This window comes from Microtus pennsylvanicus, chromosome 2, assembly GCF_037038515.1.
Source record: "Microtus pennsylvanicus isolate mMicPen1 chromosome 2, mMicPen1.hap1, whole genome shotgun sequence".
NCBI classification, from domain to species: Eukaryota; Metazoa; Chordata; class Mammalia; order Rodentia; family Cricetidae; genus Microtus; species Microtus pennsylvanicus.
In genome coordinates this window covers 21,857,795-21,883,517 of record NC_134580.1, presented here as the reverse complement: position 1 = coordinate 21,883,517, position 25,723 = coordinate 21,857,795, and the positions used below count along the sequence as shown (strand labels likewise).

The window sequence follows — 25,723 nt, the reverse complement described above, 5'->3', positions numbered from 1 at the left end:
TGGGTTTACCTTTTCCTCCCTTTCACCCTTTCTATCTCGCAATCAATCCGTCTGGATTATTGACTGAACCACGACCACAGCATTAAAAAGGGCAGAGACTCGGGGGCGGGGCGGGACGGGGCGGAGACTCACGGGCCTGCAGACCGCAGCCCGGCGGGTGCAGCCTGGCGGGAGGGATCCGGGCCCTGCACTGTGCGCGTGGGCGCGCAGAGTCTCCTGCATCCCAGGCGTCCGCGCTCCGGGATTTCGCTGGCGCCCGCTCGGCGGCCCGGGGCGGGTGCTCTGCAGCGGCCCCGGCTGGAGCGCGCACTCCGCCTGCAGCCGAGCAGCGGCCGGGGAGCCGCCACCATGCCATCCCCGCGCCGCCTGCGCTGACCTGGTACCGCGCGGCCGCAGCGCTCCGTGCCCGGCTGCGGACGCACCCGGGGCTGCGCACGCGGGAGCGCGCCTGACGCGGAGGACCGCAGCTCCCAGCGCCGGCGAGGAAGATCGCGCGGCCACCGCTCGCGCGTTGGGGTGAGTGGCTCGGGGCGCCGGGGCTGGGGGCGCCGCGGCTCGGACCGCGTTGTCACGGCGCGGGATGGGACGTCCGGCGGTTTGGGAGCGCGGGGAAGACTCTGGGAGGGCTGCTGGGCTGTGGTGGCGCAGAGGCTGGGCGCACGGCCCCTCGTGCTGCGTGGCAGCCAGGTCGTGCCGGCTCTCCCCCCTCCCCCGGCGCCGAGGCCAGCTGCATGGCCCCGAATCGGGCCACGCAAGAGCGGGGAGGCGAGGGTGAGTGGCTGAGGATCGCCTGTCACCTACTGGCGTCTGCGGGGAGGCTCGGCCCCTAGCGCGCCCGGGAAGGGCCGCCTGCCCTGGAGAGGCAGCCGCAGCCTGCCCTCCGTGGAGACCCCACTCTGCACGCAGCTCGCCCGTGGGAGAGAAGGGGAGCCGCGGCATTCTCCCTGCTGGCAGAAAAAGTTGAAGAAACTAGGTCTGTTAATAATTAGCAGGAGCGGGACTCGGGATGCAGCAGAAAAGCTGTTGAGTTTTCATTGCCCTCTAAGAAAAACAAACGGCATCGCCAACGACTATTGGCAGGGCCGTGTTATTTTTGGGACTTTCGGAAAATTGTCCACAGATTGCATTCAGGAGACTGAAGACGGAGGGGGGGTGTACCCGGGAGGTCGCGGGGACGGCTGGCACAGCTTTGAGTTCCAGCCCGCCCCGGGAGGACTCAGATTCTTAAGCCTGACGCACTTGGTTCCTGGTTTTAAAACGTGTCAGGCAGGACTGCAGCCAGGATCAAGGAGAAGAACGCACGGCGAACCGGTCTGAAGGAGCATATGTGAAAATCCCTGGTGGAGCCCAAGTGCACTTGTGCTGTTTTAAAAAAAAAAATGCTGTATTTGTGGCTTTTAGGGTAGGTTTTATGAATGACAAATTATACTTGATGAAATTGTATCTCCTATCTGTCCCTGAACAGTTCTGTCTGCCGCCTGGTTTTAATCAGCGCTTTCGGAAGGCAGTGTCTGCGCTGCGCTGATGTTATGTAATTGACGTGGTTCACCATCAGATATTTTTTAATGTACTTTTGGAGTGAAGGAGACTTCCATCTTCAGACAGGCCCAAGGTGTAGACGAATGAGGGCTGTTAAGGTTTGCCCTCCTCTAGCTCCAGATGTGTGAGCTCAGCTGTTGCCTGTCACTTAGGTGACAACTGGCCTTTTTCCGACTAAGCCTTTGCTGTCGCCATTATCCTCAGGGAAGTGTCAGTGTTCAGCGGCCTTCTTTACCAAGAGTGGGACCGTGCCCCTTGGGACGTGTCAGCCGCGTTTGATCATCCCCAACAATATGTCTGTTTTTAGAGTAGGAAATGGGGAGGAGAGAATACCAAAACCCTTGACAGCCAGATAGATACACTTTTAGATTTAGGACCAACCTAATCTAAAAATTCTGTTTTCATCAAGACAGCTCCGTAAGGATGACGCAATGTTTGTCGAGCCTTTTTGCCTAGAACAATATTTACTCCCACCAGGGGATTTAAAACTTAAACAGCAACCATTTATCTTGCTGTCTGGTGGGGTTGGGTTCATTTCGCCTCCAATGTGGTTCCTAGCCTAGGTGGCTGGGACAAGAATCTATCATTGTAGCCAGCTGGAGCCTAAAGAAAGCAAAATACAGCACCTGCTGGTAGCAAAGAGTTCTAAATGCCATCCACTGGCGAGTCAGAAAACACAGAAGGAGATATTTAATAAGCACTTCTAGAAGTGTTTATACGAAGGATTTAAAGGCTAACAATGTAGGGCTATACAAAGGCACTAGGAATAAGGGATGCTACCCTCTATTAAGAGTTCGAACACTTACTGATAACTCAAAATAAGTCATGCCTGGCGCGAATGAATGACTCGTGCTTTGAAATGAGCCTTGGGAAGGAAAAGAAGGGAGCAGAATGGTGTCTAAAGATGGACAGGTTGATATGAGTGAATGAGTTTGGTAATTTGATTTTCCCATTCTTAATTTGGTATAATTGGAGAGTTACCAGTGAGTGAGCCTGTTGATTCATGGATTGTTTTTAAGAGAAAACTGCTATATTTCACTAAAGCGACAGATTGAATCAGTTCTGCAGGTAATACTAATGATGCTTAAAAGGTTGCCTATGTTTTTTAATATATATATATAACCAAGGATCATGGGTCTGCTTTTTGTTATAATGAGTCAGCTTGGGTGATGAAAGAAAAACTTAGCACAAGCTAGAAGGGAAAAGAAACTTGGTGGTTGATAGCTAGACTGTGATAGAATTGTCCCCGTTAGTCTCTCTTAGTAGTTTAAAATATCTGGAATAGGTAATCTCTTTAAAGTCTACAGTAGCTTGTCCGTGGCCCACAAAAGGTTAGGTTCTGCAAGCAATGTCTTTGCAATACTGGGGGCAAACCTGGGCACGTGCTCGGCTCCACAGCTGAGCCACACCCCAGGGAGTGACAACCCTAATATTGGAGAAATAGAATGAGAACCAGGTAGAAACTCTCACAATAACCTACCCTATATTTTTGAATTGTCTGATATTAAGGGCAACAATTCTCAGTCGAGATGATCCTTTACTGGTTGGTATTTTAATTACAGCAGTTAGTTCCCTGAACATAGTATCTTATAATGGATACATTTTCCATTTTAAAAAAGTAGAATTTCAAAAGTCAACAACAGGGTTCTGGAGAGATGGCTCGGGTGCTAAAGAGCTTGTTGTACAAGTATGAGGGTCCTGATTCAGATCCCCAGGACCCACGTAAAGGCATGGTTACCTGCGGTTGTAATCTCAGCAACAGTGGAACAGGGCAGGCAAGGTTTCCAGAGCACCAGGGAGCCGACTAGACCATCAGTGAGTTTAGGTTCCCTGAGAGACTGTGTCAAAAAAAAAACAAGGTGGAGACACAGAGAGGGAGATGAGTGACATCAACCTCTGACCTCCATGCTGGCACCACATACGAACCCACACACATCCACACACACACTGATTCTCATGTGTGCACAGGAATGTTTGTTATGTCATCTGACCAAAATAGACTCCTCCCCTCAGGAAAACAGTTCTGTGTTTTCTCCATGTTATATAAAACAGTATTCTTTGTTCCACTCTTACTATTGTGAGAATATTAAAATTGTGTAAATCTAGGTGCAATGTTCTAGAATGAAGAGGAGTAAGGAAAGTGAATGAGGTGTTTTCTTGGTGGGTGGGTGGGTTGGTATGCTAAGGGATCATTATTTTTCTACTGGTTATTGGATAAGGAACTTCAGAAAGTGGGTGTGAACAAAGGGTTGGAGCAGGGAGCAGAGTTATCTAGAGGCCAAGCCAGGTACTGCTACAGTGTCTCAAAGCCTCAGTAGAAGCGGAGGCTGTGCTTCTGACAGAGTGTCAGGGACCAGGATGGCCTAAGGGCAGCATAGAGCCTTGCCCTTCTGGACCCCTCCCCTTGGACACATGTAAAAGTCGTCCCTCAGCACCCTGGCAACCAGCAAATGAACCACGTGGTTTACAGTGGTGCTCGGCAGAAGTGGGGTCGGCCCTGCATCCACGAGCTGTGGCAAAGGCTGGCCATTAGCAACCAGGAAGCTTTGCATGCCCCGTATCCCCTGATCCTCTCCTGAAGAAGGCAGTGGAAAGAGGTTTGCTTTACAGCTTGGCGCATGCTGATGTCATGACATTTCTGGCACAGAGATACGACAGAATAATCAGATCCCTCGCCGTGTGCCAGAATGACATGGTTTTTCCGCGAGCTGTTCCTGAGCTGCTGGTTCACGGGCATGGGCTGTTTCCAGTTACTTGGGGGATCAGGTCTCTCAGACAGTTCAATAATTCTTCCTGTGTCTGTCTGTTTAAATGCTCGTGGTCACATCTGAAGGGACTTCTGGGAGAACACAAAGATAGTACCACCTTCCGTGGTCATTTTCCTATAAGGAAAAAAAAAAGTCAGATAGGCAGAAACCACTGTAAGTATTTGAAAAACAGAACTGCAAACGAGCCAATAGCTGTCATTCACTTTTATGTAACTCTTCTCCCCAAGTTTTTCCTAGGTGATCCTAAGAAACCAACTGGCCCATGAAGCTGAGCTTGCGTTTTTTTCTCCCTGGGGGATTGGAGCCAACCCCTTCCTTTCCAGCTCGTTACATAGTTGTCAGGAAACAAGTGAGGGCTGTGTTATTTCAGTTGTCTTGGTACTCTGTCCTGCTGGTGGGTTTCCAGCTCCCACCAGCTTTGCTGTGCTGTTCTGGCCTTTGGAAAGAAAGATGTGTCAGTGAAGGGTGACATTCTGCATTAAGATGCCCCCAGTGCCCCGAGTCCCCTCCCATCGTTCCACCGCCCTTCTTTTATGGAGGGTACTGAGCCCACAGCTCACAATTATGGTCTGTGACTTCAGTAACAATTCTGTTTGAAATGTTTCCAATTACACATGAGATTGGCCCCACGCAGCAGCTGCATGCCAAAAGCATTTCCTAGTGAGCTCCAAGAATCAGGCCATGATTGCTTTTAATTTAAATAAAGGCTATTTGGTTTCCTGTGATGTTTTTTTATAACCACCTTTTCCTCCATTTGCGTTGCCTTTAAAAAAAATTAGAAAGGCCAATATAGAGTAGCCAGCACTTAATGTGATATGACCCCAGTTTTCTAGGGTCCCAAATGCTCTGAGCAAACATCAGTGGCTTAATAAAGGAAAGAAACTTTGTGTGCCATTGGGTTCCCCCAAGGAAGGGGAAAGGTTATCTGGTAACACATTGCAAGCCACAATGTTTTCAAGTTTTTTTTTTCCTTTTTTCTTTAGAGACCTATCAAAAATTATTCTTTGAGGCCTTTGGATATCGGATACATTGCCTTTTATTCAAATTATTTCATCTTGCCATTTGAAGGACCATGGAGAGCTGTTTAAAACAAAAATGGTAGAGAGTTAAAAACATACTTAAGACAGAAGAGGAGACAGCAAATAATTTCAGGCATTCCTCGGCCACCAGGGCTTCCCAGTCCACCTCCTCTGGGGGCTTCTAACTTTTTCTAACACAGTGGTGACTCCAACCCTCCAATAGCCAGCGGATATATTTGATATATTAATCTTGAAAATAAGAAAATACACAGTCTTGGGACTTGGCTTGTGTGGACTGGGATCAGACTTGGTCCCCAACAGTTTTGTGCCTCCTCCCGATGAAACACAACACCCACAGCCAGAGGGGATCCAATGGGTGCGGTGCTGAAATGGTCCCCAGGAAGGATTTTACACAGGCTCTTTCAGTGCCTCCAGTGCATCCTGGAGAATGTAGTTCTTCTTTGGGTTCAACAGTAGTGGAATTGCCCGAATGCCAACGTCTCTCTTAGCACTTTTGGACCATTTCCACCATGTGATAAATAGTGCTGTTTAGTCCAAATTTGTAAATGCCATATTTCATGGAGCCCCTGTGGGAATAGCAATATTAGCCCACTGCATGTGTGCCCTTTGCTTCAGGGACCAGTTCCTCAGTAACTACCATTAAAATAGAACACACATGCAAACACACATACATATAACCACACGCAAGCTCACAGTCTCGGGCATACATGCATACATACTAGCCTAATAGTAAAACTGGACTATTTCACCTTAGTGAAAGAAAAGTAATTGGAGCTGTGTAGTATCTTCCCCAGAGGCATTTGTGTTTTATCATTACTTAAGTTATGACAAGCAAGTAGCATGGTAATCTGAAGAAATCAATAACTTGGTAGGTGTAATGGATATCTCCAGTTATGCTATTTCTTGAATAATCTTAAGTTCCTTGATTCTGAGTGGGAAGGAGGTTAGAGAGTATGGTACTTGGCTTTAAAAGAGACCCCTGACAGACCATGTTAGGCTTCGCATGAGAAGACTGCCCAGCACACACATGTGTTATGACAGCACACTTGTCTAACCTCTGTCAAGAGAAATGACACATTCAATTCTTCTGTGTCTGTGTAATTAACTAATATGGGCAGTGTTTGGAGTTTATGCGTGCTACATAATTTTTTGAGAAACGATAAAGTGAGGTCTGAAGTACATGGAGCCCCAGATGTTTCTTATAGAAAGTGCAGATGTGCTGTGGGAATTCTGCACCACATTTTGCGTAGCTTAGCTTGGTTCTTCTCAAGGGTCCCGTGAGGAATTCCGCTGAGCGGCCTCCGCTCCCATTTGCGCACAAGTCTTGAGCAATGGGCTGAAGTGATAGCTGAACCCCTCATGTTGTTCTGAAATGCTTTAGCCTTTTGTGCTTTTCCTTGACTACGAAGGGAGGGGAGAAAATAGACATAGAGGTTGAAGTAACTTCACCATCCACGTTCCCTTTGTGGGCCGTCTATAAACATGACCAGCTACGTGGGCTAATAGCCAAAAACATGTCCTTCAGCCCTGCCAAGTGTGAGAAAGGCAGGCCAGCTTTCTCCATTTTGAAGGATTGGAAAATGTACTTTCTTAACCTTCTTTTGAATTGTAAGGAGTTAGCCAAGAAAATCATTTTCCCCTCCTCCTCCTGACCCAGGGAAAGCAAACAGCCACGCTGTTGGGATGGGAGCACTTTGCACAGATGACTTGGCTGTGTCAAAAACAGGTGACCAGGTCATCAGAGTGGGAAGAGCCTGCTGGCTGGCTGGCTTTGTGATTGCCACCTGGAGACACTGGCTTTTTAAACATTGTTTCAGTCATTTTTGAGAGAATATCTTGTTCATGTATCCTTCTTGTTCATGAGCAGGGGTTCTAGGACAGACAGCTGTGAGCTCACAAGGAATCAACCATGCAGAGGAAGACTGGTTTTTGGTTTTTAGTTTTTTTTTTTTCCTGGAAAAAAAATCATAAAAGCGGGACTACAGGCCAATAGCTGTGTGGTTTTCGGTCAGTTCCTCAGTATCTCTGAGCCTCAGTTTTCTCATATATACAATGAAAGAATTAGGCTAGGTCTGTATGTAATTAAAGAATGTAATCATAAACACCTGTGGAACTTTATCAAAGGACAGATAACGCACAGAGATTTTTTTAAGGTGGGGCAAGGGGGCAAGACTGGATATCGAACCCAGGAAAGTCCTGTGTGGGCTCACCGCTAGCCACGCCCCCAGCGCTTGGGTGGACTCTTGCACACGTGGCCTGAATCAGCCATTCAGATGATTCCGGTACATGGATGTGGTGGAGCCACTTGAATTGGGCGGTGTCAGAGATTCACTGGCAGGACGGTCGACGATTGTGTCTTTGCCCCACGGGGGCTGAACTCAATGCTTTCTGCTTTTTCTTCTTCCCTTCCCACTCACTTTTCCACTTCCCCTCTCTGCCTCCCTCCTTCCTCTTCATCTTCCCTCTCTGCCTGCTTCCTTCCTCTTCATCTTCCCTCTCTGCCTCCCTCCTTCCTCTTGTTCATCCATGCTGAATGGCTACCCCATTCTATCGCTAACGAACTCTTGAAGTGTCACTGGGCCCAGTACTGCATATGATTCATGCCACAGGGCAGAGACCTACCCCTGCCTGACACTCACTCGCTGCCGGCAAATACAGATGCCTGATGTCAAAGAACTTTGTAAAAATATAATGCAAATTAAGTTTTTAAACAGTATACCTGCTATATTTTTGTCACCCTGGAGACACCTTTTAGGTAAACTATCTCCAAATTTAAAACAATTAACATAATCATTTACTAATCTGAAAAACAACATCATAAGTATATTATTTTACAGTACATTTGCCATATCCAAAGCATATTTATTGTAATTTGTTTCAGATTAGTAATTGACCCATTGTTTTAAACTTGGGAGTATTCTCCCTTAAAAGGTATCAGGAAATGGAAGAGAGGGGTGCATCTTATTCCAAAGTACAAGTTTTTCAGAAAGTGTAATTTGCATAGTGTTGGAAAAAATAACTTTATCCTACGTCATCTTACATGCCTAGTTCCTATAGTTGTTTAATAAATATTTTCAGGGTTTTGCGATCATAGAAATATGTCAATTTAAGAAATAATTCCCAAATATATCACTATAAATTTTTAAAAAACTTATCTGAGCTGGGTGGTGGTGGCACACGCCTTTAATCCCAGCACTTGGAGGCAGAGGCAGGAGGATCTCTGTGAGTTCGAGGCCAGCCTGCTCTACAAGAGCTAGTTCCAGGACAGGCTCCAAAGCTACAGACAAACCCTGTCTCGAAAAAAAAATTACCTGAAAAATTATGAGTTTATTACAATTTTATTTACAATTTTGCATCATACCTTTAGATATTTTGAATCATAAGATCAGACATTTTAAAATAAAACTTTATTAATATGAGTTTTTAGATATGCATCTTGTGTAGAGAGATTCGAGTCTGTCCTCTCAACAACAGGAATACTGATTCCCATTTCCATTTCTTTTAGTATTATTTATTTTTATGTGCATTAGTGTTCTGCCTGCATGCAAGGGTATCAGGGCCCCTGGAACCGGAGCTACAGGCAGTTGTGAGCTGCCATGTCAGTTCTGGGAATTGAACTTGGATCTTCTGGAAGAGCGGCCAGTGTGCTTAACCCCTGAGCCATCTCTCCACCCTTTCTATTTTTTTAAGATTTATTTTCTTTGTAGTTGCAGGGAGGGGGCAGGAGGAACAGGGGTATGTACGCGTGTAAGTGAAGTTGCCACAGAGGCAGGAAGACGGCCTCGGGTACCCCTGAAGCTGGGGCTATTGTTGCAGATGTTGTGATACATGTTACATGGGTGCTGGGAACCGAGCCCAAGCTCTCTAGAAGAGTGCCCCTCCTAACCATTGAGCCATCCCTATAACCCAGTTCTCGTCTCTTTGGCTAGTGGAGCAGTCTTTTTAAAAAAAAAATATTTATTTTTATTTATTTATTATCTATACAATATTCTTTCTGCATGTATGCCTGCAGGCCAGAAGAGGGCACCAGATCTCATTACAGATGGTTGTGAGCCACCGTGTGGTTGCCAGGAATTGAACTCAGGACCTTTGGAAGAGCAGGCAATGCTCTTAACTGCTGAGCCATCTCTGCAGCCCCTGGAGCAGTCTTTAAACTGGCTAGTTGTGGTTATTTCTGTAGCCAGTATTATTTTCATCCTTGCACAGACATAATTCCACATATATTCCATAACGCGAAGTTCTTAAAAACTGCACTTCATGCTCTACGCAGAGGCTCACTTCCGAGTCTCAATAAAATGTGACAGACATATAGTTTGTGGAAATTCATTAATAGGATTTGTTACCCATCTCCTTTCTTTGCCTTTTTGGTCTGTAGTTTTAGTTGCTGCTTGTGGCTATCCAGTATGGCCATCATTTCAGCCTCCACAAGCTACACGGAACTTGAAAAGTCACTCTGGTGCATGTGACCAGCAAGCATAAGTCCCTGGGTCCCTTCCCGGACACACTGAATGAATAGTAGCAATCACCATCACTAGTGCTGCGTCTGCACAGCAAAAACCAAAGAGGACTGGGGATGCTTCTTCAGTTTCCCCGACTTTTGTTTGTTTGCTATTGTGTTTTTAATTTAATCTAACTTTTTTTTTAATGTAATAAGGCTTTTAAGTTCACAATTCTACAATCTGACTAGCTTTCCGATGTCCCTTGGACTTCTCACTGTGCAGGTACAACCAACCAGTCACGAAATCAACTGCCTCGGCACCTCTTCCTGTTCAGTGCGCATTGCTGAGTCAAACATCCCGGGGCCTGAGTGGACGTTTCTACACTTGGGTTGTGTGCAGGGTGTAACTGAAAACTCTCACACTCGGTCATTTTGTGAATGATACAAGGCACTGGACGCAGGAAGAGCTAAGCCATAGCTGACAGAGTTGAAGGATCATTGGGAGAGCAAGTGGGGGCAGGCGGGGGGGGGGGGGCTGCCTCCCAGTGTGACACAGACGTTTGTATTTGTGGATTTAACTGTCCTCAAGTTTCCCAGCTAATCCCATGTTTGTGATGGATTCCAAACTCCTCTAAAAGGGCGTGGGATGGAGGCTCACTGTCATCCATGTCACCGCCCGAGGGATCAGAGACATAATACAGAAAGATACCTTTCTTGTCAGTGGGCTCAGAAGGGAATCCCTGCTCTGGCTTGGGAGGCCCAGCAGCAGTGCCCCTTCCCTTTATCCCCCAGTGCCACCCACCAACCCCACCTATGACTTTTCCATAGTCCTAGAAAGCCATCTCTCTGTTTTCCCAATCTGCAGCCCCGTCCCCAGCTCTAGAACATGGCAGGTACTTAATAACTGTGAACAGAGTGAATCCTTGCTGTAGTGCAGTGCTCAGAAAAACATTTTACTATAGTTTCATTCTGATACTCTAGCCGTAAGTTATGAGATGATTTCTTCTTCAAATCTGGTACTTAGGTACCCATGTTATACATAAAATAAAGACAAAAGAAGCCAGGACTGTTGCTTCCCTGAGTCTTTCTTGTTTGGGGTCTAGGTTGTTTTTGTTGTTGTTTGGTTTGGTTTGGTTTGGTTGTGTTTCGAGACCAAATTCTCCACATAGACCTTGTTCTTGGAACGGGTAGACTAGGCTGGCCTAGGGCTCAGAGATCCACCTGCCTCATCTCCCAAATGCTGGGATTAAAGGCATGTGCCCGGCCTGTCTAGGGTGTTTTTTTTTTCCTAGCTGAAGTTTCTGAGAAACTTCCCTCTCACTGGGATAAAACTAGGCGAGAGGCAAGAGTCAAGGACGGGCTGGCCACCCTCCTTTCCCTTCCTCCATCCCACAGTGACAGACATTTGAACTAGGACTACACAGCAGAGGGGAACGTGGTCCTCAGAGATGAGTGTAGGAAAGGAAGCTCCATGGCCTTCCTCTTCCCCATGAGCTACACTCCCTACTTAAGAGAGAGGTGGAGGAAGCGTCCTCAGACAGGCTTTGGGGCTGCCCCAGGGTGACAGGCTGTCATTTACTCCTGATTTCAACCTGCTTGCTAGGAACCCTAGTTGCTTGAGTTATTATTATTGTAAAGTCTCAGGTTCCAGGGACTAATTGGCAGTGGCTCAACTTTTTAAGAAGCCTAACCAACTTATTTGTTCAGAAATGATCATGTTTTAATTTGACACATTTTTCCTTTTTACCACAGTCAGACAAAAGTCCCCCAAGTGCCTTCGGGTATCTATACCTCATGCATCTTTACTTTGGGTTTGGGGGCGCTACCCAAGGTTAACCCGATGTCCTGATGAGGAATCCACTGGGTTCAAGGCTCTAGCTGCTAAGCAGCTGTGGCTTGGCAGCCCCTCAATCAAGCACATCTGCAGCTGAGGTCTTCAAAAGAAAGAAAAGCCGGAAGGTTGAATGAACATCGCTGTGGCTTACCCAGCACGGTTGATGCCTGTGGTCTCCTATACATGGCTGTCCTTCCACAGATATGTCCTGTGTAGGAAATGCCTTTAACTGGTGGCTCTCACTGAGTTGGGGGAGTTGGATGCATCACTTAATTCTCTAGACTTCTTACTCTAGTCTACCTCGGTGGCCTCCATTAGACTATGAACGGCATGGTGGTATTCTTAGTTTCTACTTTATTTGATTCCAAATGCCCGAGTTAGAGGCTATCTCTTCAGGGGGCTGGACGGTGGCTAGCTGAAGTGGTATCCTGTAGTCATTGTCACCACCTGGATGGATGACTAGATTTATTAAAAGTCACCCGGAAACACTCTGGCTAGCAAGGTTCAGCTCACAGCTCTATCCTTTCCTCCCTGTGGTCAGTTCCAAATCCAGAAGTTGCTATATTCAGGGATATATATCCTTCCCAGACCCAACAGTTGTTCCAAATAGATTCCTTGCCGTACACTATGATAGCCACAGATAAAATAGATCCGAGCGGTGGTGGCACACGCCTTTAATCCTAGCACTCAGGAGGCAGAGGCAGGCAGATCTCTGTGAGTCCGAGGTCTATAGGGTGAGTTCCAGGACAGCCAGGGCTACTCGGAGAAACCCTGTCTCCGAAAACCTAAAATAAAAGAAACAGAAAAGCAGAGTTATTAAGTAGAAAATCACCAATGGGATGTATGTACAACAAAGACTTCCTTGTCTTTGGCAAAAAAAGAAAAAAAATGCTAACTGTGAGCGTTATATTCATCGTGGGAAATACAGAGGATTTAAAGCGTGGGACTCGGAGTGCTGTGCTCATGTGTGTTTGTATAGTCACAGAGTGTTAATAGCCGTGTTTAAAAGGTCCATGGCTTTTGACCAAGGTTTGCTTGAAGATAGTGCCATTTGGTTGAGTCCTGATATTTTTGAGAACCCCGATAGCATTCTCATTTATTTCAGAGGTACACTTAGCAGAAGTGCAGCAGACAGTAAAGTCCCCTCTGGGTCGCTCTAACCCCGGCTGGTACAGGTTGCACATGCAACCAGACCCAGCGGAAAGTACTTTCTAGCGCCCTGTAATTAGTTGAGCCATTAACTTTTCAGCAGATCCTCAGGACCTCAAATGTCTGTCACATTCTAATGAAGCCGGGCTCAATCATAAGCCCACACTGGAAGGCATGCAGCCGGAGTAGCAGAGCCTACAAGCCTCCTCGGCAGCAACACTCGGGGGCGCATCTCCCAGCAGGTTCCTAAGTGACTCCGATGTGCCGTGCAAGGGCTCTCTAGATGTGACATTAATAATCACCAGTTGGAATCTGGGTCACCTCAGCCGTGACTCCCGAGATCAAACGCTGCCCAGTGGTAATGAGTGTGTGAAGGTACCCACTGGGCTTCCTAATAACACCTTTGGCTTCTTTAGCGCTGTTAGGGGCAGAGTGAAAATCCAGCCGCTGGAGCCCTCTGTCTGGAGGCCAGCCCTTCGGGGTACAGCTGACACCCTTTCATGGGGACTCTCAAGGATGTCACAGGGCTTCTGTTATCCTAGCTCCTCAAATGGTTAACCGAGACCCTTTCCTCTTTTCCTGACCATGCCATATCAGAGTATTGATGCCTATTTTGCATATTCACTTGTCTCGGTATACTCACATATGCATGTCAGCCTTTAGTATTCAACTTTGTCGTGCGTATTTCAACTTGGGGACATGGTTTCCTTGTAGCCTTTACTGGGTGGTTGCATTGTTCCAGGCTTAGGGTAAGGCTGTAGGAACACAAGCATTAGGCTGGCCCAATCTTGAGAGAGAGCCACTGTTGGTAGTGAATAAAAGCACTTGAACAGGAATATATAATATTATCATCCTAGCACAGAGGTCAAGGCACAGGCCCCTTTTGTCCTGTGCAGGGTTGTGATGAGAAGCAAGCTCAGGTTAAGCGGGACCCGAAGGATGAGCAGGGGTCGGCCAAGCCGTTAGAACTGGAGATCGAGTCATTTTAGATACAAGGCAGAGTGAACGGAAACCAGGAGAGAGCCATGAGGTCTGTGAGCTGCAAGTCTTTCTCGGTGACACGGGCATTGATTCTGCTGCTTGTGAAGGGGCTGCTACCCCTCTACAGTTCAATCAGCAGTTAGAGATGACTTTGGCAACCTTCCCTCTGGGCTTCTGAGTAAGAGACTCCTCCTTACAGGTTGAGAACAGCTGCCCCCTCTCCCCCATAGGTGTACACTCACAGATCCTTTTGTCATTGTATGAACACACTCCAAACTCTTTGGGTTCACTGACAAGTTTGGATCTCTGCTTGGCCAGCACCAAGGGATACAGGTTGTGCGTCGAGGTTGCTTGTGCTAGCTCCTGGTAGAGATTCTGTGGACTCTAAGGATCAGGCAGAAAAAGCCCAAGTGTCACTGAGTAGCCTCAAATTGTGATTTGCTATGTTGTTATCTCTGTTTTCATGAAACCCTTTTTAATGTTTAAAAAAAACAAAACAAAACAAAAAACAACAACAACAAAAAACCTTACTGGGGCTGGAGAGATGGCTCAGCGGTTAAGAGCACTGGCTGCTCTTCCAGAGGTCCCAAGTTCAATTCTCAGCAACCACATGGTGGCTCACAACCATCTATTATGAGATCTGGTGCCCTCTTCTGGCCTGCAGGCATACATGCAGGCAGAATATTGTAGACATAATAAATGAATCTTTCTAAAAAAAAAGCCTACAAGTACAAATAGTAAACAGTAGACTCATAGGAGATTAGGAAATGAACTGCTTTTTCCTCCTCCTCCTCTTCCTTCTCCTCCTCCTTCTCCTCCTTCTCCTCCTCCTCCTCCTCCTCCTCCTCCTCCTCCTCCTCCTCCTCCTCCTCCTCCTCCTCCTCCTTCCTTTGGAGGCAGTCTCACTATGTGGCCCTGTCTGGCCTGGAACTCACTATCCCAAGCGAGACTGAGACTCAGAGATCCCCCTGCCTCTGCCTCCCAAGTGCTGGGCGTAAAGGCGTGCACCGCCACTGCCAGGTCTTCATTGGTTGATATTTCTTGAACTCTTTTTTTTTAAAAAAATGTAATTTATCAAAACAGAGCAAATTTTACAAACTATAATCCAGCTTTTAAAATAACAATCTAAACTACTCTACTTTTGCTTGAAAAGGAATCATGTCCGTTTGTCTGTTTGGAAAGGTGAACCCTCTCGTTAGAGCTGTGGTTGGTTCTTCAATGTGGAAATACTACCGTTTCTTGACTTAACACTTTAGAATCTCTTGTCTCCTAGTTGCTGCTGATCATGCTTCCCGGCAGTCTGGCATGTGATAAATATTTTGTAGCATATGTGGCTGAACATGCCAATTTCAAAGAGCTTTACAGGCTTTAATTAATTTCCCCAGCATCCAGATGCTCTTGGTTTATTGATGGGAAATCCACAGACAGCAGGGCTCAGACGCGTTGCTCGAATGCATCTACCAAAGCGGTCTTCAGACTTTGATGGCATCCTAGGAGCAGCTGAATACTTTATGCGAACATCAGACGACCTGGAGCCCAGCATGTAGAGTTAGGTTGCCATGCTGGGGGCAGGAAAGTTGTTCTGTATCCGGCTCCCTGTTTATCCAGAAGAAAAGTCGTCCTGTGCTGCTGGCCAAATTTGAATTTCGAATAGTAGTGTTTTCAATGCCAGTTGTCCTAACTATTGCATGTTCCCTAAAATTACTCACTGTTTATGTGAATTCAAGTTTAATTGTGCAATCTGTGTTACACGTGGTAACCCCAAGCTGCTGGCTGTAGCCGCTCTCTCACTCCCTTGTCTCCTAGACAGGTGAGGTTCTTGGCTCCGTGAACACATCTGAAGGCCACAGACAGGAGCAAGCAGGACAAATACTGGGAAAGAGCGAGCGCTGCCCCCCATGTTCCTGAGACTCTGGGGGTGCTCCTACCAGTGCACACGAGCGCTGCCCCCCATGTTCCTGGGACTCTGGGGATGCACCCACCAGTGCACACGAGCACTGCCCCCCATGTTCCTGAGACTCTGGGGGTGCTCCCACCAGTACTCACGAGAGTTACTGCTTTCCCTTCCCTTTCTCTTCCCCTCAGTCAAATCATTCAGTGCCCTGGTCTTTGGCAACAGTGTTTACTGTCGCTCATGTGTGGAACCTAACACGTAACCCCTAGCAGGAGGCAGAGCTGGTGGTATAACCGTGACTGCAGGTTGCTTGCAGTGAGCAGATAATGAGGAACGTGAATAGGAGCTATGGGAATAGTCCTAAGGTGACCATGACTGGAGGTCAGGGGTGGGGTTGGCTGCCATGGAGTCACCCTTGTCTTTTGGTCTGGATGCCAGAGGCCTTCAGAGGCGCTGGCTTGCTCTCGATGTTCAGCGATGCATGTCTGTTTTCACACTGCCACATCTTAAAGCAGACTTTGGAAGTTGTCCTTGTTTTCCTAGCCAGCTACTCCACAGAGTATCTTTATTTATTCAGCCATTCAATTTCTCAGTGTGAGTGAGCATGGAGTCCAAAACCAGTGTGTTTGTTTTAGAAAAGAAACTCCTTTCTTACCAAGGGAGCTCGGTGATTAGCTGAAAAAAATTAGTTTAAAATATCGAAGAGCCGGGAGGTGGCACACCTTTAATTTCAGCACTCAGAAGGCAGAGGCAGGTGGATCTCTTGGGTTCGAGGCCAGCCTGGTCTACAGAGTGAGTTCCAGGACAGCCAGGGCTTCACAGAGAAAACCTATCTGGAAAAGCGAAACAAACAATATAAAAAGAAACTGGGGTCCTTATCCTGGGATTAAGGTGACCCAAGTGCCTTGGGTTTGCTCTTCTGCATGGCTGTCTAGCCAGCTGTGAAAGAGTTTGCATCTGTGAAACATGTTAGCTGTGGTTTGTTCTTTGATAGATGCATCTGATAGGGTGTGATCTAATTCTTTAGGTTTTTCTATGTCTTCCCGAAATTTGTGCTGTAAGCATGTTACTTGCAACAAGAAAAGGAGATATTTGAGATCTTGTTTTATCTCATTTCCATGTGTTATTTATCTGCAGTGCCAGGAGTCAAACCCAGGGCCTTGCACGGCTATTTCAGTCCTCTCCTGCCCAGCTACCGTACATCAAGCCCAGACATGTTCAGCGGTTGTAGATGCCCGCATGAAGTTGTAGGTGGAGATCTTCCGGGATGGAGATCTATTGCTATTGTTTTGAGACAGGGCCTCACTGTGCAGCCCTGGCTGGCCTAGAACTTGCTATGTAGAGCATCCTGGCCTCAAATACACAGAAATCCTCCTGCCTTAGCCTCCTGAATGTTGATATTACAGGCATGCACCACCACGCTCTCTGAGGTATACACGCCTTAGTTTGCAAATGTTTGTGTCTTCCTAGCTTCGTCATTATGTAACCTGCTCAAATTGTCTGTCAACTTCTTTGACTTACCCGCCACAGGGTTGTTGAGATAGTCCCTTGTGTCATGAAACAAGGTAGTGGGTAGAAGGACAGGAAAGGGGAGGGGAAGCTACAGTGCCCCATCCCCTTCCTCAGTACTTATGGGTAGGGGACGGTGCTATTCTCCCAGCCTCTCTGCAGAGGAGAATGGTGGGCTTCCATTAGCTATGAGCGTTCTGATGTCCAAGGATGACGGAGAAATCACCAGGCTCAATGTTTCCATCAATACCTAAAGGCCCAGGACACCTGAGGTCCTGGTAGGGTTTGTAATCTGATACTGTAAAAGCAAGCACAAGCTCCCATCCAATCATGTGGATCTTGAAGCCATCAAACCCAAAGCCTAAAACCAGTGAACTCATCCACCACCTCCAAGGAGGCCAGTGGCGGGGCTGGCTGCAGACTCAGGCCAGGGTCTGGCCAGCGTTTCACGTGGTCTCACTGTCTAGTTTCAAGGAATCTAATTTTAATCAACTAGATAAATAATACAAACTACATGGGCATTTTCCTTCTTTCTTTTCTGTTGTCTGCTTTTTAGCTTTTATGTATTCTCTTAAAGGAGAAAATAGCCTGTAATTTGAGACTTTGAATACCTCCTTTCAAATCTAGCTCTCCTTGTTGCTTGGAATGTCACCCAGTGGGCGAGCGCTTCCTGGGGTCTGCCTGGAGAATCACCCCAATCTATTATACAATATGGAGGAGGCTGAGATACACGAGCTTCTTCTCTCTCTGATATTTATGTAGGGATGCTGCAGGGTTGGGGAGGACCTGCTTCACTCTGTCAGTGGCTAGATGAAAGCAGGATTTGTTGGGTAACTTGTGGAGTATCTGCGTGATAAAGCCTAGCATCCTAAAAGATTTCATTCTTGCTAACGGCGACTTTCAGAGTCAAAATTAAATGTATCCAGACTGTTTCATACTAGGTATTAAAACTGCATTTTTATTGACTTTGACTTGTCAATACTCATGAAAATAATCTCCCAGATATAAAAATAATTTGAGCACTGGATAAGCATAAAGGAACTTTCTTAAGGATTTACATAATCATGAATAAACCGGTTGTTTTAGAGAGACAGGAGAGCTGTGCCCAGTTGGCGGCTCGCAGTCCCTGAGGTGGCGAAGTCAGGGGTATGTCTTCCTCTGCTGAACCGCCACGTGGAGTTTATCTACAACTGAGGCCAAAGCCTCTTGATTCTTTAGGACTCCTGTGAATTTGATCACAGAGCCACCTCATGACCCATTTGAAAGATAGTCATTTAAACACGGACTCTGACAACTGTTTAACAATGCGTAGTAAAACACAGGTCAGGTATGACTCAAGAAAAGGAAGTATACTAATTGAAACAGCCAGGGCTAGTCGGGTAGGTGGCTGCAGCCAGCCACCGGGTGTCTGGGCACCAGTCTTCTGCCACTGACTTAATGAGCTCCCGAGGCTGAGCCCCCTGCTTCCCATTACCGCGGTGCCACGGAACACCACAATGGGACCTCGATTGCAAGCGATTCACAAAGGAACGCCCTGGGTCACACAGTGCCCGTGGTACCCTCTGCAGATCTCTGATTTCAGAATCTGCTTTTTTCCCAGATGTCATATCGCTCATCTTAAACATGAAGAGCGTGGTAGAGGGATGTGCTCCCATAATTGATCCATCTATTATTATTCCAGGGACTGTGTCACCATGTAGAAGTCAATTTGTCTTGTTTGAAGGGGCATGTTTAATTGAACAGGTCAGTTAAAAAAAAAAGTTATATAACTGTTTTTGACTTTTAATCTGTGCTTTGCTTTTTGTCCAAGACCACAGAACAGTGCGATCAATTTCCTTAATCAACACAGCTGGAACCATAAACGCGCTATACACTGAAACCTAAGTTAATGAGCCCAGTGATAGATAGTCCTTGAAGTGGCTCGTTTGCAGAAATCCTCCCACAGCCTGCGGGAGGAAAAGAGGCACTAGGTGGCGCTCTTCAGCTAGAAATGACCTTGCCTAAACCAAGCGCACCCAGAAAGAAGCTCTTGCTTTTAATAAATGGACTTGGCTTCATAAAAGCTGCGAATCCAAGAGCAATGTGAAGCTTTGAATTTCGTTTTTAAAATTAAGGACAAATCCTTATTAATGCTGTTTTAGGTCTCCTGCTGAGGTTGTTTTGTTACTGAATTTTTTTACTGTCTCGTTTAACGACACGTTTTAAAAAGGCTAGCGGAGAATTCTTTTAGGCACTAAAAGCTCAGACAAAATGGTGGTATGTCCACAAGGTGGGAGGAGTGTGCACCTCCTAAGAAGGAACATAGAGGGAAAGCCGTGTGAGACACACACAGGCTATATTTAAGTGGAAGGAGACAGTTGTGAAAGGATATGTATAAAGTCATTATTCTTTGGGGAAAAGTAATATAATATATATTCAACTGTATTTATGGACTTGTCCTTGGTGGTCTCTGGAAAACAGGGTTTAGGATTTATTATTTATTTATTGGTTATATTTACTGTGAAAATAATATTCTGGGGGGGGGGAATATCCTGGACATATAATTCTGCACTTGGTAGTTTGGAGACACGAGTTCAATTTTGTCCTTAGCTACATAGCAAGTTTTAAGCTAGTCTGGACTACAAGACCTTGTCTTAAACAAACCAGCTCGGCTGTGGAGATAGTTCATTTGGTAAAGTGCAATCTGAGGACCTGATTTGATCCCCCAAACCCACGCTTTACAAACAAAAGCAAATAAACAACAACAAAAAAAAAACCCTCTGAATTGGTGGCAAGAACTTGTAGTCCCAGCTGGGGATTCAGTGACTAGCCAGGCCAGTCTCTCTGGAGAGCTCCTGACCAATGGAAGACAGTTTCAGAAAGCAAGAGGGTTGATGCCAGAGGACCAACCCTGCAGGTTCTCTCACCCTGCCTCTCTCTCTCTTTCTCTCTCTCTCTCTCTCTCTCTCTCTCTCTCTCTCTCTCTCTCTCTCACACACACACACACACACACACACACACCTTGTCTTTCCTGACTCTTGTGTACTATGCACACACACACACACACACACATCATCATCATCATCCTTTATCCCCTGCTAGTTGACTTAATGCTTCTTCATTCTCTTTATGACCTTTGAAAAGGTGCCGGCTGAGGAGAGAGGAACAGTGGGGTGGAATTGTTTCTTCCCGTGGCCCCCTCCCACCGCTCCATCCTCAAGACTACACCCCTAGAAAAACACTTACATCCGTTCCCCAGTTCCTGTGATCCCTGCCCCCAGATCTTGCCTTTCCCACAGCCATTAACTAACTTGAAGAAGGTTCTTGCTTCAGGGGCGGCAGACCTGTGTCCAGGCTTGGGGCTCTCTCCACAAAAGAACTGTTCCGTGGGAGGCAGTAGCTGGTCTCAGCAAATAGAGGGTCTCTAATTAACCTATAGTGTTATTATTGCTGTCTGACTGGATTCGCTTGGGTGTTCGTGAAGAATAGTTTCAAATGTAGATCTCTGCCAACTCTTATAGTCTTTGTTTACTTCCAATTTGCTAGAGCTAGTGTTCTTTCCCCAAATATTAATATAAGTTAGTCAGGCAGATTAAATACCAGTTAATCGTCTGTGCAGTTATTGCTGTTACCAGTGCAGTTGAACTCTGTATTGTTACACAACAGTAAACGTAGCCTTTTGTTTTCGTTTACATCCCACTAGAAACTTTGAAATACAGTCATTGAGACAACACACACACACCCCAAAAAAATCCTCAAATCTGAATCCTTCTTCCAAAGATATTAGTGTAGTGGTAAAGTTGACTTGAAATTTGGGAAGTGTTAGTATTCATAGATTTTAAAATATGACCCCAAGAAACATCTCAATACTGTTTAGAAAGAGACGAATTTAATTATCAAAAAGATATGACTGATAAGTCAAGTTTTCTTACCATTCTTGTTTGTTTTTGAGACAAGGTTTCTCTGTGTAGCCCTGGCTGTCCCGGATCTCATACTGTAGACCAGGCTGGCCTCAAACTCAGAGATCTGCCTGCCTCTGCCTCCTGAATGCTGAGATTAAAGGCATGCGCCACCACTGTCCGGCAAGTCAAATCTTCCTGATATTATTTCACTTTAGACATTGCTAGACCATATGCAGTAGACATGCCTTTGATCTCAGTATTCAGGAGGCAGAGGCAGGCGATCTAGCTATGTATGGAGTTCCTGGCCAGCCTGATCTACACAGGGAGACCCTGTCTGACAAAAAGAAGAGGAGAGGGAAGAGGAGGAAGGGAAATTGCTGCTTGTTTGTGGTGCCCAACATCAAACATCTGGATTACTCTAGTTAGTAATCATTACTTGAACCTGTTAAATCCTAACAATGTACTGGTTTGCATAACAACATTTAAGTTCTTCCCAGTCTGTTTAATATCAAGCGATCAGGAGCACTTTCTCTCTGCCCATTTATCTTGCAAATAAACGTGAAAACAGATTGGATTTAAACCCCTTCAGCAGGCACGTAGCTGGAGAAGGCGACAATGTTCTTCTTCCTCGGCTTGTTTCTATTTTATTAGCCCAAGACAAGTTTCTCTTGTGGCAGCCAGCTCACCGTGGTTTCCAAAACCATGGCCCTGTCCTGGTTACTGTTTTAAATATTTTTATTAAAGCCGCTGAGACGTTAATGCAAGCCCCGTCCCTGTCGGTCATTCAGAGTTTCTGTCCAGTCATTTCTCTTACGTTATCTTAGCCAGTTTTCTTCCACCCGTATAGATGTAATTGTCCTTTCCTATTGTAATTAAGATATGAAGGCCAGTCTTCATAAAGCCCTCTCCATATTAAAAAGTGATGTCTACATTTTATTTATTCTCATAAGTCTTTCCCCTGCTCTGACACTTAGCTGTGTATTGGCTCCTGAAGCCTTTCGTTTTTATTTTCTTTCCTTCATCCATTTGTGTATTTAATAGTTAGTTCTAATTCTTATTTTGTTTTTCGGATTTTTTTTTTGAGTGTTTACCTGAACGTATAGGTACCACGAATGTACCTAGTAGCCACTGAGGCTAGAAGAGGTCACTGGATCCCTTTGACTAGAGTTACAGATGTTTGTGAGCCACCATGTGGGTGTTAGGAATCCAGCGAGGATCCTCTGGACAAGCAGCTAGTGCTTTTAACCACTGAGCCATCTCTCCAGCCCCTAGTTCTTTGTTTGTTTTTGTTGTTGGTTGGTTGTTTTATTTTTTGAGACAGGGTCTTACTGTGTAGCCCTGGCTGGCCTCGAACTCACAGGGATCTACCTGCCTTTTGCTTCCTGAGTATGGGATTAAAGATGGGTACCACCACGCTTCACTCCCTCATGCTTGTTTTTAAGATCTCTCCCAGAAGTGCTTTCCTTTAGAATTCACCGTAGTTAATGCTATATCAGCCAGTCTCAAGTACATTCATGACTCTTTAAAGCTTTCTGTAGCTCTAATATGTATATATTATAGCCTGACTCTTCCTTTTATAGCGTCGACATGTTATAATCTGAAATTAACCTCTTTGTCGCTTGACATGGTTCTCTAGTGAGTTTCCCTCCCCATCTTAGCCTTTCCTACTTTAATATTACCACATTAGCATAAGCATATGCCTTAGTTTTTCTTAAGCTTTTGATCTGAAAATTAGGTTTATTTTTTCCAGTATATCTCTAAAGGCTACATTGACTGACTCACAGTGGTTTGAATTCTTTTTTGTAAAGACAGGTTCTCATTCAGTAGCCCCAAGTTGGCCTAATACTTGAGATCCTCGGGGCTGGAGAGATGGCTCAGCGCTTAAAAGCACTGACTGTTCTTCCAGAGGTCCTGAGTTCAATTCCCAGCAACCACATGGTGGCTCACAACCATCTTTAATGAGATCTGATGCCCTCTTCTGGGCATGCAGGCAGAACAAAAATCTTTGAAAAAAAAAAAACTTGTGCTTGAAGTTCTGAAGTCTGGGGTTGGGTATGTGGCTTGCAAGTAAGAAATACATTATAATTGGATAATATCCTGATTTTTGATTGGCATGCCTTTCCATCAGACTTAAGAGCCAGGTCATTAGTACTAAAAGCATTTTATTTGAAAACTAATACAAATCTCATTTATACTCTGATAAATCTCAAATGAGGACTTGTAACTTGTATTTTACCCTATAATTAAAAACTTGTTACTTTCTAAACCTGTGGTTTTCAAGTTTAAAACAAAGACCTTTAATTCTCGTACAGAATGGAGCTAACGTCCTGCAGTACATGGAACATAAACTAAGGATACATGATGCCAATTAGCTCTTCTGTGACTGCTCCAAAACTCGGACATTAAATAGAGTCAAAAATAGTATTCAGAAGAAAAACGCGGGGATAATGTGGAAGTTTGGTAGAACAAAGGTCAGAGAAGTGACTGGGAGTGGAAAGGTCCCTCCTTAGGAAGCCGCCCCGCCACTGTCACTTGTAAAGGGAAAAGGCTTCTTGCTGGATGTGTCGTCCTAGCTTCTGCAGTAGCAGGTGACAGTCGGTTATTAATGGGCTAGTATGATGTCTGCTAAGTCTTAACTTTGGGCCCTTCCCTAACATGTCATCCTAATAGCTTCCCAGAGTTCCTGGGGCTTATCTCATTTTGATCTTGTCAGGGGTGTGACAAATGCCTCAGGGTAGCAGGATGGACGTAACCAGTCTTCAGAGATTTATGTGACTTCAAGCAGCACAGACCCTGGGCCTCTTCTTTGTTCTTTAGGACAGAGTTCTGTTACTATGTTTAGGTGAGTAGTCAATGTTAGCCGGATTATTACTTCTATCAGGACCTGTTGCATAGAGATAGGGCTCTCGACCTTCCACAATGCGGGGCGTTTTTTCTTGACTCATAGGCGTTTGGAGTTGAGTGAGCTCCCTTCTGAATAGTGTTTGCCATGCATAGGATGGCCTTCAGTGTCGAAGATCCTGACTTTAACCATGACAAGGCTTGAAAGTGACCTGGTCTAGTTGACAGAAGTAGTAAACACTAGCCTTTAGTGGAGAAATTGAACCCTCCTTCCTCCTCCCCTTTTCTCCCTTCTGTCTGTGCCTCCTTTGCTTTCTTTTTCTCTGACATTGTTTCCACCCCAACACACAGTCCTGAACAATAGAAATAGGATAAATTTGAATACACGTTTCAGAGACCGGTCATACCTAAAAGTCGAAAGATAATCCATTTAACTGGATTTGGGATTTTAATTCTCTGCTTTGACTTTGAAGAGATGGTCCCCATTCCTTTCTTTTCTGGTGCATTAAGAATTGTTGGGAGAGCCAGGCGGTGGTGGCACATGCCTTTAATCCCAGCACTTGAGAGGCAGAGGCAGGCACTCACTCTGTGAGGTCGAGGCCAGCCTGATCTACAAGAGCCAGCTCCAGGACAGGCTCCAAAGCTACAGAGAAACCATGTCTTGAAAAAAACCAAAACCAAACAACAAAAAAGAATTGTTGGGGAGACTGGAAAGATGGCTTAGCCATTAAGAGCACTGGTTACTCTTCCAGGGGTCCCGAGTTCAATTCCCAGCAATCGCATGGCTCACAACCATCTGTACTGAGATCCGATGCCCTCTCCTGACATGCAGGCATGCATGCAAGTAGAACACTGTATGCATAATAATTTTTTTTAAAAAAGAATTGTTGGTTAGACATTCATTTTGTGAGACGATGTCTAGGAACCTGAGAGCATCACTTCATTGGCCTTCAGCATGGGCAGCAAGACTCACCCATCTGATATGATGTCCCCCCACTGTGGAAGCTGTCATGTGGGTAGAATCTATACCAGAGCCAAGAAGGAGGTCAGTTACTACTTGTTTGATAGAGACCAGGATAGCTCCCTTAGCATGGGAAGTCTTAAGTGAGTTTTATTTTGGTCTCTGTTAATGACACAGGATTAATAACTTTGTAACAACACCACTCTTCTGAACTCGTATCTCTGATAGTTCAGATGGATAGATTGCTGCTTCCTAAAACCTAAGAGAAGAGCAGTTGTCCATAACAAGGAAGGAAAAATGATCTGTTTATGGCTCTAAAGTGTGGATAGCACCCCACAGGGTCCAAGCTCTTTGTCCTTTGGTTTTTTTTTGTTTTTGCCCCGGGCCTTTTGCAAATTCTTTGGTGCTCCCAAATCTTAAGTTTTCTACTGAAATTTCCACTCAAAACAGCACGCTAAAAGCTAAGACCTCTTGATGAAAATGGTATGCAGTCAATCATGCAATTGGCTACCTTGGATTATATACCCTTTAAAAAACAAACAAACAAACAAACACTGCCCCTCTGCTGGCCTTTTGACTGACTGAAGGTAACTAATTCAGTATATTCACTGCTTCAACAGCACCTTCTGCTCTCTGAGCCGAGCAGCCCTCGGCTGCCATTTTTACCGTTATCCTCCGCCTATTTGAGCTCTTCGGAGGAGAATGAAGCTATTTAAGAGAAAAATCAGATCATAAAAGCCGAGAGCGAGCACTGTATTACTTTGTGTGAGCAGACTTTTTACAACAGTATGGCTTTGTAGTTTAGTTACCCAAAGGCAGCAGGCAGGCGGGTCCCAGTGAGCCTGTGGTCTCGCCAGCGCCCACTTAGAGCTGGCATCTGCTGGCCTA

At 45.7% G+C, this 25,723-nt stretch overlaps 1 protein-coding gene across 2 annotated transcripts in view; it reads left to right on the top strand.

Annotated features, from left to right (window-relative positions):
- The first annotated feature begins 382 nt into the window (after positions 1-382).
- The window catches only part of Prickle1 (prickle planar cell polarity protein 1), a 92,590-nt gene continuing 67,249 nt past the window's right edge, over positions 383-25,723 (top strand). The window contains exon 1 of one of the 2 annotated variants that reach the window (XM_075960435.1): positions 383-516. The gene's annotated coding sequence lies outside the window, so the exon portion shown is untranslated. Of the gene's footprint in view, positions 517-612; positions 1,403-25,723 lie in introns of those variants that run through there. The other variant, XM_075960438.1, reaches the window with a different exon arrangement.